Below are 15,275 nucleotides of genomic sequence, written 5' to 3' on the forward strand. Positions count from 1 at the left end.
GTACTATTGTCAACGCATACATATATAGGTATGTAAATTTAGGCAGATATAAACTGTATGTAGATGATAGATACATGATAGATAGATTAGACTACATAAAGTCATAGATTGGATAGCTCTGAAACATTATTTTTTTAACTGGTCCCAGAGTACAAACTCAGGGACTGAGCTTCTTTTGCCCAAGGCTAGAGCTCTACCACTTCTGGATGTTTCTGAGTAGTTTATTGAAGATAAGAGTCTTGTGGACTTTTCTGCCAGGACTGGCTTAGAACCATGACGCTAAGAGGTCAGTCTCCTGAGTCACTAGGATTATAGGCATGAGCCACCAGTGCCCAGCTGAAACATAACTTTGAATGATAGTAACAATATTCTCTCCTTAGCTAATATATATGTTATACATTTCCTATAGTATATTTTTATTTATTTTCATTTTAAATTTATTATAACATTTTGCTTAAGGGTGAGGCAGCAGGTAACAGAGTGGGGGATGATGTGAAACCTTTTAGATAGAAGGGACTAAATATTTAAAAAGAATGCTATCAGACAAGGTAGAGTTGGAGCAATAGTGAAGACTGAGTCAAGGAGACCATATTGCTGTGCATTGCAAATATGCTGTGCATTGCATATTTGAGCTAGGAAGTCAAATCTGTAGATTTGGGGATTAGGCCTATTTGTTTAATCAATTTTTTTCTTTTGCTATTGAAGAGTTTAAATTTGTGCATTGGTTAAAGCTCTTTAGTAAAATCGCAAATGTTATGCAAACTGATGAAAAAGAAGGTAAGTAGGAATATTGACCCTGTCACACAAAAAAATCACGCTCAGATGGCCACATGGAAAGTATTTATTTGTGAGCTAGCTAAGATATGAAGTTAGAAATGTTTCATTGCAGCTCTTGAGCTGGCAAACAAATAGAAAGCCACAAAACACCAGGGTCCAGAGAACCCTTACAGGAAGTATAAGTGATAAGAGGCTGGTTTGCTTGGGAGCAGCTGAGATATTAGGAAATATAAACAACTATCAAGGATTAGATAGCCAGAGAAAACTGGTCCTGTTGTGCAAGCCACGTATCCCCTTGATGCTCAATTATGTCTATCTATAAAAATATTACAGATAAAATCCTATCGTGAGGAACTTAAGGGAAGGTAAAAGATCATTCACTGGGCTGGAATTTTCTGTAATCAACATTGTTCAAAATCTCATTGACAGTACTTGTAGGTCACTTCCTTAGGGTCAAGGACTAGACATAAAACAAAGCAGGAGCCAACTTTGCTCAAAGATGAGGTGGTTCATTAAAGCTACCCAAGCATGTAGACCAAATTAGAAATGTATTCTTGCAGAAGCCAATCTTCTTTCCCCTCTGATATGATCCCCTTGGGATTTTTTCCCCCAGAGAACTGGGGAGATTAGAATTTCTTGTGATTTTTTAAGATTTTCTTTTTACTTCCCCCACTGTATTTGATGTCAGTATAATTTGTGGAGGGGAGGGGGACAAACAAATCATTTAAATAGGGATATAGGTGGATCCATTGCAACAATGAGATATACAAGTCTTTGGTGTGTGTGGGGGGGAGGATTGGGTGGGGGAGCAGGGAGAGGATGGGAAGGGATGGGAAGGGGAAACAAAGGAGGAGGCTACAATGCTTGATAAGAAATGTACTCACTATCTTGCCCATGTAATTGTAACCCCTCTGTACAGTATTTTCACAATTAAAAAAAAAGACTTCCTTTTTATTTGTGTTATACTAAGTAGAACACTGTGTTATATGTCTTTCCCGGTTACATTGTATCATACAGTCAAGAGTTGGATGTTTTCAGGATAATAGACCTTAGGACTAGTTTAAAGAACACTGACTTTACTACAATGTTTGCACTGAGATTTTATACATATAATACACACACTATATATTTACATATTAAGCATTCACATCTGAAAAAAATCACTATAACAAAACCAGCAAAGTACTTTTGTCAAAGCATACAGCTTTTTATTGGACTGAATTTTGAGTTTCAATGATATTTATTATAGTGCTTATCTTGTAATACTGATGTAGAAACCCTTCATAATGGAGTCAAAAGCAAATTGAAAACACAAATATGACTTGAAAATACAAATATGAAACTTATAAAACCAAAGTGTGCTTCTGTGTAAGTAAGTCAACTGAGAAAGTTAAAAAAAACATTTACTGATGGTGCTCAATTTTTGCTGGTTCAACTCACATTTTATTCAAGCTTGGGATAATGCAAAAGCATACCAATACAGTTATTCTGTTTTTCTCCTTTTAGTACAGTATTCAATAAATTATATTGTGCTCAATACTATTATAAAATGGGCTTTGTGTTAGGTGATTTTGCCCAGCTGTATTTATGGTACTAGACTAAACTATGATGTTCAGTAGGTTATGTATGTTACATGCATTTTCTACATAGATTGTTTTCAATTTAGGATGGGTTTATTGTGAATAATCCCATCATAAAATGAGAAACATCTGTACTATGTCTGAATAAAATACACAATAAGAAGCAGGATGCAAAGGGTTATTTTGTTGTTATTCTTTTTTTAGGGGCAGGGGGCGGGAATTGTATTTTTACATAGAGTAGAAATGAAAGGCTACTTTAAGAATGTAACTTTGAAGGCCAAATAGGGTGGCAAATCTGCAACTCCAGGTGTGGAGATGAGGAGGATCATAGCTCAAGGCCAGCCAGGACATTAAGTTAGCAAGATTTTGTTTCAACAAACAAGCCAGACATGATGACACAATCTAGCTATGGAAGAAGTGTAGGGCAAATGATTATGAAGTTGTCCTTGGCTAACTGTACAAGATCCTATCTGAAGAGTGACTGAAGCATAAAAGAACCAGGGGAATGACAGGAGTAGTAGAGTAACTACCTAGCAAGAATGAGGCCCTGAGTTCTAAATGAGGCCCTGAAATGTCTAAACAAAGCAGGATGTTGTAGGCAGTTTTAAGAAATGAGAAGCCTTGAAGAGTGTTGATCAATGGAAGCATGAAGAACCATAGTTATTTGAGTAAAGGTATTCCTATGGAATAAGCAATACTATAATAGTCTGCCACTAATCAAGTGCTATGGTCTCAATGTTGGTGGCCCCTGAAATACTAGTCCCAAGGTAAAGCTGCTGGGTGTGTCCTGTGGACAGTGATTAGTTCATGAGGACTAATTTCTCATGAATGACATCCAAAAAAATACCTCACCTTTTCCTCAGGTGAGGACATTGCAAGAAAGAAGGCATGAACTATGAGCCAGGAATGGGATTCTTACTCAACACTGACTACGATAGCAGATGGATTTTGGATTCCCTATCTTACTCTGTTGTTTATGAGCCAACCCTATTATATTTTGTTATAGCAGCCCAAGTGTGTTAAGACATCACATCATGTTACTTACTTTTACGAGATATGAGTTATTAGAATCCATTAAAGAATAGCAACAGGAAAACAGATAAATATAGAAAATATGCAGATGATATCCCTTCCTGTAATAATAATAATAATGTCCACTAGTGGACAAGAGCAAAGAAGCAAATATGATGAAGTTGGGCTGGCTTGTAGCTCAACTGGTAGAATGCGAGCTGAGCAAATAATCAGAATAATCACAAGGCTTTAAGTTCAAACCTCGGTATAAGCAAACAAACAAACAAATAAGAATTAAAGGCAAATAAGATGGATGAAATTATTGAAACTAAGTACTCTGATGAAGGGAGAGGGACTAGAACAAAACAGAGAATGTGTCATCAGCATATCTACTCTGTCTAAATTGTCGAAAGAACCTCTCTAGAGGAAAACAAACAAGTGTATTATAAAAGCTCTGAGTGGTTGGGAAGGTGGCTCAGTGGTAGAGTGCTTGCCTTGCATGCATGAGGCCCTGGGTTCAATTTCTCAGCACCACATAAGCAGAAAAACCCGGAAGTGGAGCTATGGCTCAAGTGGTAGAGTGCTAGCCTTGAGCTGAAGGACAGAACCCAGGCCCAGAGTTCAGATCCCATGACTGATCAAAATAAACAAACAAACAAATAAATAAATAATAAAATCTCTGAACATATAAAGAGTGTCAGGGAAGAATGAAAGGAATATACAGCAAAATTGTATTGCTTTACTTTTATCCATATTCACAGAAAATATTTGCTGAAACTGTTGACAAAATGTACTCAGAGATTTTAGTTCAAAAACAGATAATATTAACAGTAAGAATTGAACCTGGGATGGGAAAGGGCTTGGGAACTTACTAAGGTACCTACACTACACATGAAATAGTACATCTGAATGTGGACAGGCATTCAGATGTATGGATTTTGACAACTCTGGGGAGTCACTTACATTATGTAGAAAACAAATAGATGTGATATTCTAATGGAAGATAAAACTAGAATCACCTGAAATGCCCCAGTAAAATGGGAAGGCAGAAAAACAGCCCATTGTGCCTAAGAATACTAGAAGCACTTTACTTTGGGGAACAAATCATCAGCAAACTGGAACTAAGCATATCGTGAAAGCTGAAACAACGGGAGGTCATTTGACGTCACCTAGAAATGCACACATGAGATGATTCAAATGTTTTGACTGTCTTCATCTGTCTGCAAGTTAACACGAAAGAGTGGTTAGCATTGATTTTGGAACTGCAAATAAATCCTAGTGAAAAAGTGAATTTGCAAATTCAGAAGCCAAAAATAATAAAAATTGAACATTTTTCTTAATTAAAAATCCCATGCTTGTTTTAATTTGTGGCTTTAGAACAAATGTTGAGTTAATATCATCATAAACTAACACAAAGATTGAAGGAGTAAGTCTATACCATTTCAAGGTAACAATTTTATATTAAGTAACATACTATTAATTCTAAGTAGATTATGAAACTTTATGGGTTGCAATCCCTAGACAACAACTAAGAAATTAATTCAGAGAGATGTAAATGAAAAGTCAATACAGAAAAGTAATAGGATACTAAAATATTCCATTACCCCATAGTAATCAATGCTATGAAGGACTGGCATAAGGAGAGATGAACAGATCAATAGAACAGAACGTAGAGTCCAGAAAAAGAAAGATAGGAAAGATGAAGCAGATGAAATAGGAAACCTGTAGGAAATGGCATTACTAAATCCAATCAATAATTATCTTATACTTGAATGACTGAACACTGCAATTAAAGCCAGAGATTGACAGAATGAATATTCCCAAAATCTACCTCAATACTGTTTACACAAGACACAAAAATACTCAATACTGCTTACACAAAAGATACACTTCCATACAAAACTTACAAAAAAGTTGCATGAAAAATGATTATAAAATTAAAATATGCAAATGCCAATCACAATATGGCTGGAGTAGCATTAATACTAGACAAGGCAAACTTGACAAGAACTCTTACAAGAGATAAAGCAGAATATTTCATAATAATTAAAAGGCTGGTTCATCAGGAAACCATATAATTTTAAAAGTATATAGGCTTAAGTTTCAAAATACATGTAACGAAAGCATACAGAACCAAAGGGGGAACAGACAAAAGCAAAATCATAGTAATTTACAGAATAATAAGACAAAAAAATCAGCAAGGATATAGAGGATTGGCTCACAATTAAGTTTCTTGATGTCATTGCATTTATATAATACCCCTTAATAACTGCAGTAAAGGAATCCATTTCCAAAATACATGGATCATTTACTAGAAGAGAACATCAGCCAGGCTTATTTAAAGGTCTCAGTATATTTCAAAAGATTAAAACCTTATAAGCATATCCTCTGACTATAAGGAATCCAAATTGGAATTTAATAATAAGCTCTCTAGAAAAGCCACAATACCTAGAAATCAAACAAATTGCTATATAACTCATGAATAAAAGGATAAATCACAAGAGAACCATGTGTAATTTTTATTTAAGTAATAATAAAAGAACAACATATCAAGTTGTGTGATGAAGCTAAAGCAATGCTTAGAGTGATATTGATCTTTCAAATATTCATATTAGGAGACAATATCCAATTATAATGATCTTTACACCTTAGGAAAGATGAGCAAAATGAATCCTTAGTAGATCTAGCAAAATGTAAGAGTAGGAGCCAATAAAATGAGAAGGGAAAACATAAAGAAAAATTTTAAAACACAATAAAGATATTTTTAAATTTTAGTAAAATTCATAATCCATAATAGTACTAATTAATGAAAGGGAACAAACACACACAAATGACCAATAGCCAAAAGTCAATGTATTAAAATAAATTGTTTCTAAATTGGAAACAAAAAATGACATCTAAAAATCAATTTGACTTATAATAGTAACAGATAACATAAAATACTGCTTGAAACAACTAAACTCAGCTAGCAGAAATTAAAGACCTAAATGAATAAATCTACCAATTCAAATAATGCAAGACTCAGAAATAGAGGTATGGTTAAAGTGGTGGAGCACTAGCCTTCAGTTCAAGCCCCAACACCCAAGAAAAAGAAAAAGAAAAACCCAAAAAACAAGACCCCACAAAAACTGGGAAAGACAAAGGAGGGGGTAACAATGCTCAATAGGAAATGTATTCATTACATTACTCATGTAACTGTAACCCCTCTGTACAGTATCTTTACAATAAAATATATATTTAAAAAGATACCAGTCTTTCTCAGATTGATTCACAGATTTAATGCCTTCAAAATAATAATGACAGTGGGTTTTTAATAGAAATTTAAAAGCTGATCCCAAAATTTATGCAAATATTTATGCAAATATTTGACTAGCTCCTCAATTAAAAAAATAAGTTCATGAACTTACATATACCATCTGCCTTCAAGACTTCTTACAAATCTACAGCAATCAATGTGATGAGATACTGGCATAAAGACAGACAAATAAATCAATAAAACAAAATGCAGACTCCAGAAATAGATGTACACTTGCACCAACAATTGATTTTTGACCCAATGCCAAAGCAATTGAGTGGGGGGGAGAAAATTCTTCTTAGCAATGGGCCAGGAACCAATGGACATCTACAGGGTAAAGGAAGGAGGAAGTTCAATCTCTTCTTTATACCACTCAAAAATAATAATTTAAAATAGAACTATAAAAAGCAAGGAAGCTAAAAGCTTTTAGAAAGACAAGCTTTCAAAAGCAAACAGGAAAATGGTAGTTTCTTACAAAGTTATACCTACCGTTTCCTATCAAGTCATATATATATTGGCTCAGCAATCTCATTCCTTATTATTTATCCAACCAAAATGAAAACAAATGCCTGCCAAAGGACTTGTACAAACATGTTTATGGCTGCTTTTATTCTCAATAGCTGACAACTGGAAACAGCCCAAGTGTCTATCAACAAAAGAATTAATAAACTGTGGTGTACTTGTATAATGAAATGCTACTCCACAAAAAGCAAAACATAGTGAGTTACGTACCCATGCAAAAATAGAAATTCCACAGATATTATGGACACGTGAATAAAAGACACAAAAATATGATTGATTGCAGGACTCCACATTTATGATATTCTTAAAACAGACAGAAGTTATCTAAGAAAACTTAGAAGTACCATGAGGCATGGAGCTTTCTGGAGAGATAGAAATCTATTTTATCATTGGAGTAGGGTTGCATGGGTCTTTCTTTGGTTAAGGCTGTACAGCTAAGATTTGTGCAACTTGGTGTACATAAATTATAGTTAGAATGATAAAAAAATGGAATGAAGTGATGGGGAGAGTTAGAAATACACAAGTATACAAAAACATGGAATGTTGGTGATTGTTAAAGGTGAGGGGATGGATGTATTCAAGTTCAATATATGATTCTCTTTGAATATATTTGAAAGTGTTAGTATTGTTTTTAAAATGTCTTGAAGCTAGTAAATTCAGTAATAAGTCAGGGATGCTAAATTCAGGCCATTGGCTTCAACTTCACACCCTTCTGTGAATATTTTAATTTTCTATTCTCAAGTTCCTTTGAGAGAAACCTTCTCCAAGTTGAAATTTATTTTATGGTTTTACTGTATTTTACCAGCAAATATTTGAGTGTCGTTTCCCTTCAGGTCAATTGAACACCACTGAAGAAACCCCTCACTCCTGTGGTTGTCCTTGGAATAGGAAATGAGCAAGTTCTCATGGGAAAGAGATTCAAGTTTGGGGATTAATTCACTTAGGGACTTCAATGTGACTGTGTTGTGAGGGCTTTGTCTGAAACGAGGGCACATGGAACAAATATCCTGAGACATGACTTGTCCGGCTGTTGCTTTCCTTGACTTTCCTCTGTGCTTGCTACACAGCTGGCTCTGCTAAAGGGAACACTACGTTTGTTTGTTTATTTCCTTGGACCTGTACAGATTCCTGTGTTCTTTACCAAAATCCTGTGAGGACAGAAAAGGACATTTGTCTTGTCTAAGCAACTTTCTAACATTCTTAGGGCTACTCCTGAGATTTTTCAGGAACACAGGGATGATGTGTCTTCTGTTATGACAGCAGCTAACAGCTGGTTCTGAGACTTTCCTATCCACAGCTCCCAGGTCCCCACCTCCTACAAGCGAGAGGACAGATACAGTATCTTTTCAATGAGTCCTTGTACAGTGATATTGTGACTCGGGAGGAGATAGGAGACATAGATGATTACAGAACACACTACCCCAGCATATGGTATCTTTACATTGGAGAAAACAAAGCAAGAAGGTCTGTCTACCTTCTCCCCTGATGCAGACCTTGAACTCATCCCCTGACCTTCATGGGACCCTCACTCTTCCTTAGAGCAGAAGAAAATAATGACTACTAAAAAGACACAAAGAAGAGTCTGAATGTGGTGCCTTTGCTGAGCTGTCGTCCTCAGTTTGTAACCTTAGATCATATGCCTTCATCCCGTTACACTTCTGCAGTCCAATCTCCACCAAACATAGAAGCATACTGTTTTCTCTTCCTCTGAGTCTTCATTTTGGAAGGTGCCTATGTCACTAAAGCTTATCTCAAGTAAATTGGCAGGCTTTCCTCATGTCAATCTCTCTTTATTATAAGGGGTCACGTGAACCTTGCCATAAGTAAGGAAAACATGCTGCTGTTGCTGACCTCTTGTGGCTAACACCACCTTGCATGGTGCATAGACAGTTTGAGGATAAAGCTAATGCACAACCACTTCCTTTGAGGTTCTTGGGATGGTGAGAGAGCAAAGGAGGCAGAGAAGAAAAGGGTGAGAGGAGAAAAAAGGAATGAGACAGAATTGATTCAGCTGCCTGCTAGAGTGGATAAAAACACAGTGAGAACAATTTGTGATGGAAGAGAATTAAGGAAGAATTCTTTCACAGACACAAACCTACCAATGCCTGGAAAACACTAATAGCAAAACACCCTGAAAAATATCAAAATTTGCCTTTTTCATAAACATATTTTCACAAACAATGTGAAAAGCTATCTCCTCACTGTGGAGCAGCAAAACAACCTGTATGGTTTCATTTGGTTTAAAACCATAATTCACTTTCATAGCCAGGGATCTTGGAATTTATTCCCTTTCCAGCTGCTCCTCCCACCCCCCACCCCCACATAAACCCTCAAACACTTTGGTTAAAATTACATTTCCTTTTCTTAAGAAGGTTAAGGGAATGAGAAAAGGAAAGCACCCAGGAGGATGGTCTAGACACCAGAAAAGTAAAGGAAATGTGTCAAAGCAGATGGAAACAGCCTCACTTACTTCCTCCTTTCCCCTTTTCTCCCCAAGCCAAGGAAACTTTTTCCTGACGACAGTAAACACCTTCTTAACAGATCAAAGAGAATGATTTTGAGGCAAGTTGCTTACTCACAAAATTCATTATGGTAATGCCCCATCGGTCTTCAGCCAAGGCATTCCCTTGGCTGCCTGGCTTTGATCTGTGCTGTGGCCTTGTGTCTGTTCCCGCAGTTAATCTACATTTTGTTGGCGTCAGACTTTTTCAATACTTATGCCTCAGGTTTGTGCAGAAGCCCAGTAGAATTAGAAGAGCCAGACTAGAGACAGATATTTTCTTCCTCCATATTTAAAAAACGTATTTTGAAACACTGGTGACAACATATGCTGGATATTTTGTTCTTCTTCCCTACCCCCCTGCAAGTGCATTCATCCCTTTTACTATCTTCTAGAAAATTCTCCCCTTGGAGCTTGGCGAAGCTCTTTTACACTGCAGCCTTCACGTCTGCAATGCAGGTTTCTTGCAGAGTGTTATTTATTATTAATGATAGAACAATTTATAGACTGCCAGCCTCCTAACCCTCAAAGTACCCTAACGAAGAGTGCCAACCACCTAATGTGCAGTAAATGGTGCCACCCTGACCTGAAGAGAGCCATCTTTTAAAAAGTCATTTTGCCTGTGTATTCCCCTAAGACAGCCCAGGTTGGCATTTATGCCAGCGATGAAAACCAGTGACAAATGCAGCGATTCTCTAATTGGCAATGATATAACTTTGACCTTTGGGAAGACAAGAGCATTTCAATTGGATTTCTGCAAATGACTTACCTGGGGTATCGCTCTGTTGTTCAATGTCCTGCTCAATAAAACTGATGGAAAATAATCTGTTTTGTCTTACCATCTGCCTGTATCCCGTGAATCATTAATTGCAAAACTCAGCTTCCTAAATGCTTTTTCTCTTCATTCCTACTCTCCTTGATAGCTCTGAAGCATTTAGAAGCATTGATGATAAATCTCAAAATGTTGAAAGTTTTGCCACCTGCCTTCAGAATGCTAGCTGTCCTATTCTCCCGCTGTCTCCGCCACACATTGATCCTGTCAACACACTAGGTTGTCCATTTCCCTCTTTTCCATCCTTTCATGACCATTAAGAGAATGCTCTCCTTTGCTATGAGGATGATGCCTATTGTATTGTATAAGTCCACCATTTCTACATTAAGTCTTTTCTCTCAGAGGCTTCCCAAACTAGGTGCAACTCGTCCTCACAATTCATTGTTGTTAGTTTGTCACGTCCTGGTTGTGTGCGATGAGAAAACTGTGTGCATTTGTCTTAGCTCACATCAGTAACCACAGTAGAGGCTAAGAAGGCATGGATATTATCAGCCTTATTTTTGACACATTGTATTTTACAGATAACCCTGATGTTTGGAGACATTTACCCGCAGTTACAAAGCATAGGATGTTAAATAGTGATAAAGTTGTCCTCAAGTCCTGTTTTGTTTTATTTACCTCTGGTAACTATTCACAAAACACAGCAAAATCTCTATGACAGTACATAACTAACAGCCAGTCTTCCTTAATTCATGGGATAGAACTAAGGTGCTTACTTTCTGCTCTTTCTCAGACTTACCTGGTGGCCAGCTTCAGTCAGAATATTGGAGAGAGATGAAGATGTGTAAACACCACTCTAATTCTGCTGCAGGTGAAGATCCAGAAGAAAAGCCCAGGACAGCTTCTTCTTCACTACGCACATGATTTCCAGAGTCCAGCCTAATCTGGATTCAACTCCAAAGAGTGTGACAAAAGCTCAGAGAACCAAAAGGACTCTGTTCTGGGTCAGAGATGATGGTGGGGAGGGGGTAGGGGGAGAGGAAGCCCCATTTCAACAGCTGTAGCTGATTCTCACTAAACTTGGTAAACAATTTCAAACCAATGCCTCTTAAAATGTGGCTCAGGACCCCAAACCTGTTGGAAAGACAATCACAGGACCATTGGATCCACCCTTGAATCTGAAGATAAGGCCCAGCAGAGTTTGCTAAAAACGGACTCTCAGGTGATTCTGATATACCCTAAAATGTAAGAATGTCCTCCTGTATCATTCTAAACAGGTGATGTGATTTACATGTGATAGCACGTTCTCTCCATTGTCCTTTCCAGTGTTTAACAGTTAATGGAATCGCATGTGTTACTTATTCTGAACCAAGTTCTCTGTAAATTTAGGTTTTTATATTCCTTCCTGAGTCAGACAGTTCAAGTTAATATTTCCTAAATGCTATTTTTCAGTCTTCATTATATGGATTTGTTTTGAGAGAAAGCTCTTTACCACATTGCAACATCCAAGTAAGCAATTAAGCAAATGACTTGCTTCTTTGGCCCCCATCTTATCCAAACATTTCTTTGAACTAAACTTGATATGGATATAGAGCTCAGTAAGCACTTACTGAATTTCTTAAAAGAAGCCTTTTGGTGTTACCATGGTACTCTTACCAGAGGTTGTCAGTGGAGGAGAACAGAATTCTCAAGGTCTGTGCTCCTTCTCGGCAGTCAGTGATGTTGGCCTGGTTCTCTTTGTTTTCCATTTTCCATCATGCCCATTTCATGCATTTTGACCCAGCTTTTTACCATTTCTCTTGTCCCTTTGCCTGTGCTGCCCAGATTTGAGACACTTCCCTGACTTTCATTTCATGGGGTCTTAATCACTTCAGTTCACTCACTTAGATTTCTAATCCTGTTTTTCCCAAAACCTGTGACCTTCTCTCAAATTCATCATAACCTGCAGGTATAAATATTGGGTCTCTCTTTTAATTCCGTCCCAGTGAGAGTTATTTGATCCATCATTGTCCATCTCTGCCTTTAGAGCTGAAGTCATGTTCAGGAAACACAGAGAACTCATGTAGAAAAAAAATTGCAGAGACAGAGAAGCAGGGTTCATGCCAAATTGAATCCCATGGGGGGTAATCTGTTATTAACATGCATTAAGCATTTGGACATGCTAAGTGCTTAATTCATGTCAATAACTATAATAATAAGACATGTCTTAAGAATGTAGCATTGTGTTTACACCCTTCTTGCCTGAGTAGCTATTTAACATGGTCAGTTGGGCATCTGGCCTCAGGCCAGTTGGTACCCAGTCTGATTTTTGCTAAGAAGAGACTGCAGCTGTTACAGTCCGTGAACCCCTTGTAATGCTGCCCAGCACCCAGCAGAGAGATGCAATTGTCCAGCAAACAGATTTAAGAAATGGACTAGAAATGGAGTTTCTTCACAGCATTTGAAAGAAAACTAATCCTTCCATTTTTAAGCTCTACATAGGAAAACGAAGAAAAATGCTAGGCGCTCAGAGAATCAGTTAAGATCTGAAATGTATAACATTTCTCCAGCATATTTTCCTGTAGAATTTTATACAGATCAAATCTTCATGTCTGTATCAGAATATCTTCCTCCATCATCACTGCATGGCTACTAGACATGTGCTTAGTTAAACTGGAAGAGTGGAGAGAACAATTCTTATGGATGGACTGGCCTTTTACATGAAGAAGGACACCACTGGGGCCATGTGTAAAACAGAAAGAGCGCTGTCTAGTCATCAAAGCATCAGGACATCCTGCTTTTGGAATCGCCTCCTAAAATTACCAATTTTATATATGAGCTGTGTCTCAAATTCTTTCTAAGCCTCTGCTGCTTCCTCTATTAAATGGAACAAAGATATGTTCTCTACTATCATAGCTATTTTGACCAACTTAAGGGATACATACACACAAAATCAACACCCAGTTTTGCTGTAATAATACTGTATAAACAATCCCCAAATGTAGTGAATTACGACAAGTGTTTCTCCCTCATAAGAATTGGGTCAGCTGTGATTCATGTGACATCAGCTGTGATTCATGTGACATGGGTTGGGCATGGGTTCAAGTCTGCTTGGGTGTCTCACTCAGTGAACCAGGCTGAGGGTGCAGTCACTACTTACATTATGCTCCTCTCATAACTGTTGACTGCAACTGCAAAAGGGCAAGTGGAAGCTTGCTGTGGCTGCTAAAGTCTGAGCTTGAACATAACACAGTGACATGCTAAAGTCAACAGTTCACAGAGCTAAGTCCAATGTCAGTGGGGCAGTGAGGTATCTTGCATTCCTTAAGAAGTATGATATGAATGGAGGGAATGTAGGAATGTTGAACAAATAATTACAATGTATTGCAGTGGGTGTGATTGTTCTGGAAACTTCATTCAGATTGATTGGCCTTGGGGCATTAAACAGTCTGAAATTGTCTTAGAAAAGATGGGAGTTGGAGCATAGAGTCTAGGCAGAGACTTTCTTCTGCAAATGTTACAGTTCTTTGTTAAAATCACAAAGGTATGATGCATTTTCAGCTCACTCTGTATTGAAAAAACAGGTGTTAAAAGATACTCTGTCTCCATCAGGGTCTAATGAGTGAAAACAGTGTCTATCATCTTCTCAACTCCGCACAAGAGATACACTGGCATTGGTGGGCTCTACATGTTTAGGATATGCCACAAGCTGAAGCCTGTGAAAATCCAGCATGATTTCCTTATATCATGGCAGAACACAAGCCACATTACCTGGGTCTAATGATTCTATAATGGGTAATAGAATACATAGTGGTCTTACCTGTGCTGGTTGTGCTGTTACAGCATGGCATTAACCAGATGGAGCGTACATGTGCTCATCCATCTCCTGTTATCAGGCCCATGAGATGCAGGGCCCAAAAAGCCTGGCCAGGGCTAAACTGCCCATTCAGTACATAGTTCTTAAACTCCTACGTGCTTATAAACTGGCAGGAACAGTAGTCACTATTCAAAATACATCCTGTCTACCATTTATGTTCCTTGACTCATGGTGAAGACATAAGCATGAGAGACAAGACTCCTCCTGGGCTTCCAGTGAAATCTACATGTGCATGAAATGTAGAAGATGGACATGAAAATTACAAAATACTGTGTTGAGTGCAAAGCTGACCAAAGTCATGTCAGTTTTCTCAGTCATTATTAACCAAGAGGCAATTTGCCTTTGATGACAAGGCAAACAGAACAGTTAGAAATGTGGGGGTTCTTCTTAATAGACTGAATCTAAGATAAAGCTGAGTTACTCTGAGTAGTAGACTTAGGTCCAAACAAGATTCAAGTGAGCTAAATAGCTTCAAAAATTCAGCAATGAATGATATTCATTACAATTATTCAAAAGTTCTTCTTAATAGACTGAATCTAAGATAAAGCAGAGTTACTCTGAGTAGTAGACCTAGGTCCAAACAAGATTCAAGTGAGCTAAATAGCTTCAAAAATTCAGCAATGAATGATATTCATTACAATTATTTAAAAGTATATTTGGTGAGGGGGTACGTTCTGCCCCTGGGTTCTATAGAGAATATATAGATAAACATATGACATATTGTGGCCCCCAATGCATGTAGTCTAAAAGGTGGTTCACCCTTTGTCCTCCCCTCAGCCTGCCAGTGGAGCCTCTACTGGTAAAAGATAGCAACAGCTGGGCTGGGAAGGTGGCAGAGTAGTAGAGTGCTTGCCTAGCATGCATGAAGCCCTGGGTTGGATTCCTCAGTACCACATAAACAGAAAAAGCCAGAGGGAGCACTGTAGCTAGAGTGCTAGCCTTAAGCACAGAGAGGCTCAGGG

This window comes from Dipodomys merriami, unplaced genomic scaffold, assembly GCF_024711535.1.
Source record: "Dipodomys merriami isolate MVZ:Mamm:240054 unplaced genomic scaffold, mDipMer1.0.p SCAF_1, whole genome shotgun sequence".
In the NCBI taxonomy this organism is placed as follows: Eukaryota; Metazoa; Chordata; class Mammalia; order Rodentia; family Heteromyidae; genus Dipodomys; species Dipodomys merriami.